At 38.6% G+C, this 3,552-nt stretch overlaps 1 pseudogene; it reads right to left on the bottom strand.

Moving 5' to 3' along the window:
- Positions 1-3,036: 3,036 nt before the first annotated feature.
- On the bottom strand, positions 3,037-3,272 carry LOC103271949 (annotated as a pseudogene).
- Positions 3,273-3,552: the final 280 nt, after the last annotated feature.

Here is a 3,552-nt window from a genome sequence, read left to right as displayed (position 1 = left end):
TCTGCTTATGAGTGAGATCATATGATACTCAGTTCTTTGTTTCTGTGATAGATCATTCAGTATTATATCCATCCAAGTTGCTGTGAAGTTCATAATTTTGGCTGTGTAATATTCCATCGTGTATATGTAACACATTTTTTTAAGCCAGTCCTCTTTTGATGAGCAGCACGGTTGGTTCCATAATTTTGCTAATGTGAATAATGCTGCGATAAACATGCATGTGCAGGTATCTTTCTCATAGGGTGATTTGCGTTCCTCTGGGTATATTCCCAGTAGGGAGATTGCGGGGTCATATGGAAGGTTGATTTTTAGGTCTTTTAGGAATCACCACATTGTTTTCCACAGAGGTTGTACTATTTACACTCCCACCAACAGTGTAGAAGTATTCCCTTTTCCCTACAGCCTCTCCAGCATCTGTTGTGTTTTGAGTTATTGATGATGAGTCAGGTGATATCTCAGTGTAATTTTAATTTGCATTTCTTTGATGACTAGTGAGGTTGAGCATTTTTTTCTATTGGCTGCTCATAAGTCTTCTTTTGAGAAGTGTCTATTCATATCTTTTGCCCACTTTGTAATTGGGCTGTTTGCTTTTTTCTTTTCAGCACATTTGAGTTCCTTGTAGATACTAGATGTTAGGCCTTTGTCAGATATACAGTTGGCAAATATTTTTTTCCCAGACTGTGGGCTGTCTCCCTACTCTCTTGATGGTTTTTTTTTTGCTTTGCAGAAGCTTTTCAGTATGATGAGGTTCCTCTTGTCTATCTTATCACTTATGGCATGGGCATTTGGGGTTTTGATCAGGAATTGGTTGCCAGTTCCAATTTCCATAAGGGTGGTCTCCTGAATTTTTTAAGGTTCTTATAACTTGAGGTTTTATGTTTAGGTCTTTGATCCATTTAGAGTTGATTTTTGTGTATGGTGAGAGGTAGGGGTCTTGTTTTAATCTTCTGCATGTGGTCAGTTTCCCAGCACGATTTACTGAAGAGGTTCTCCTCTATGCCAGCCTCCAGATGGACAGTCACTGCTCAACAGCTTCCAGCTTTGCTATTACCATCCTGGTATAGGCCAGAGTTACAGTACTCATGCTCTGCTCAGACCTTCTCATGGCTTTTTGTTCTAATCAAACTTAAATCCAGTGTCTTCATCATGGACTACTGGGCCTTATAACCTCTGACCCCAACCACCTCTCTAAGTTTATTTCCTACCACTCTTCTCCTCCCTCTCTCCAGCCACACCAAACTTCTTGTTTCTCTTATTTGAATGCACCGAGGTCACCCCCACCTCTTGTCATCTGCACTGAGCCTCCTTCTGCCTGACATGCTTTTCGCCCCAGACAGCAACATGACACATTCCCTCAATTTCTTCATGTCTCTCATCAAATAATACCTTGTCAGATCACCTTACCTAATAAGGCACCTCATTGTTCTCCTCTCTCACCTTACTTTTTGTTTATTTATAGCATTTATAATATTCAACATAGTAAATACATTTACTTGCTTTATTGGGTAGAACCATGATGGCTTTATCCATTCATTTTAGCTCCTTTATTCTCACATATTGGAGGCAGTAAAATAAGCAGCTTTCTGCTCCTAAGGAGCAGAATAAGTCATTCTTCCCTTTATTTCTTAAAAAAAGCAATGTTTCAAATAATTGTTTGCAAATTTAGTTGGTATATTTGTGTATTGTTGGGCTTTCCTCACTGGAAAATAAGTATCGTAAGAAACAAGTTTCTATTTTATTCACTGTCGAAACCTTAACATCTAGAACAGACTTGATGCAAAATAGTGCTCAATGCAAGTATGTCAAAGGAATAAATACCTGTGGCACATACCTCTCATCTAGAGGTTACATATACATCATCTTCTGTATTTAGTTAGCCGGCATCCAAGGTCTGGCCAAATATGTAAACACCTAATTTTCTCCACCTCTTATTTTCTCCCCCTGCAGGCTGGAACTTGGACGTGGTGGATGAGCCAGCTGTGATCTGATGGATGGTGAACATGCAACAAAAGAGAGGGAACTTGGTCCTTGAGTAACCTCAGGCAACAGATTTACTTACTCACTCCTCCTTGCATTTTGGATCGATTTTACCAAAGCCCATCTAGTACCTTAACGAAAACAGACTTTAAACTAAGGCAGCTTTATTTGGCATGGAGGAGAGAAGAATCATTTTAGTGTTTTTGAGGAAATCAAAATAATAAGACTAGCTGACTGATGGGATCTGTCAAGAAAGGGAGATGAGGCAATGGAAATGACCCTGAGGATTTCAGCTCAGGGAATGGGGATGAGGATAATGTCATTAATCAAATGAGAAAGATGCTTATATCAGGCAGGAGGGGTGGGCTGATGAGTCATGCTATGAATATGTCAAAATGCAGCTGACTCTGTGACATCAGGATGAAGATTTTCAATAAATTTTCCGTTCCCTGCTTCCACTAGAACAGCTGCAAGTGGATTTGTAATTTATACATTTTAAAGTAAATCAGGCATGTAGTTCATAGGAAAAGTGGAAAGGGCTTTCATGCAATTGGAAATAAAAGATCACAGATAGTTGAATAGATAGATGAATGATAGATACCTATGTAGATAGACAATATACATGTCTTACATTAAACATACAAATAAGCAATTAATATATTTCCACTATTTGCAAATAAGATACATAGACATTCTTATTGGTTTACTACATAAATTGAAAAAAGAATCCATTTTAGAAGCTGCAAGCATTCTTACATATAACTTAACATCTAAAACTCTACAGGGGATACAAAGTTCCTCCCCCAAACATTTTTAAAATACAACATCTTTTCTTTATAAACTTTTACTAGGAAACACAAGAAATATTTTGAAATGTTAGACCACGCATAAATAACTTTTTTAAAGTAGCATTTTTGTTTAAGATAATCCTGTTTGGTTTTTTCTGTTTTTTTTTTTCATTATGCAAAGGCCACCACTTTTATTTTTTTACCAGATCATAAGATGATCCTGGTCCGTTACCTTTGACCTAGTTAAACCTCTACAGATGGCATAAAGGTGCTATTTAGGATACATTTTCTTGTTGCTTCATGCAGGTGGCTTTTGCATTGTTGCATAGTGATGGGCACATCAGTTATTGTCAGGCAGTGTCTTCCAGGGCATCTTCAGAGTTGCCTTTTGGGTGATATCTCTTTCCTACTGCAGGTGGCTCGGGAGCTCAGCCCTGGTTCCAGCCCAAGCAAAGAATCTCCTTCCACTGGAAACCTCTTTGGCTGGGTTCCAAATTGAAAAGGCATAATTCACTGACAAACAAAATAGGCTGTCTGGTTCTATAAAGGTGAATAAATCAATTGCTTCTACTGACCTTCCATAGAAGGCTGGAACTAGCAAAGGAGTGATCATCAAATGTTGCAGCGACACCCAGAAATTATGACATCAGAAGGTTCTTTCACATAGTTTTCTACCCGGCCTCCTGAGCTGCTGATGCTTTCAGATGGTGACAAGGCAGTGGGGATCCTTAAGATAATCTTTTAGACATAGTGAAATATTTCCTGCTCCACAGATTTCACCCAAATG

The sequence above is a fragment of the Carlito syrichta genome, unplaced genomic scaffold (genome assembly GCF_000164805.1).
Source record: "Carlito syrichta isolate Samal-C Ts95f unplaced genomic scaffold, Tarsius_syrichta-2.0.1 Scaffold312036, whole genome shotgun sequence".
Taxonomy (NCBI): Eukaryota; Metazoa; Chordata; class Mammalia; order Primates; family Tarsiidae; genus Carlito; species Carlito syrichta.
This window is presented reverse-complemented; position numbering and strand designations above follow the sequence as displayed.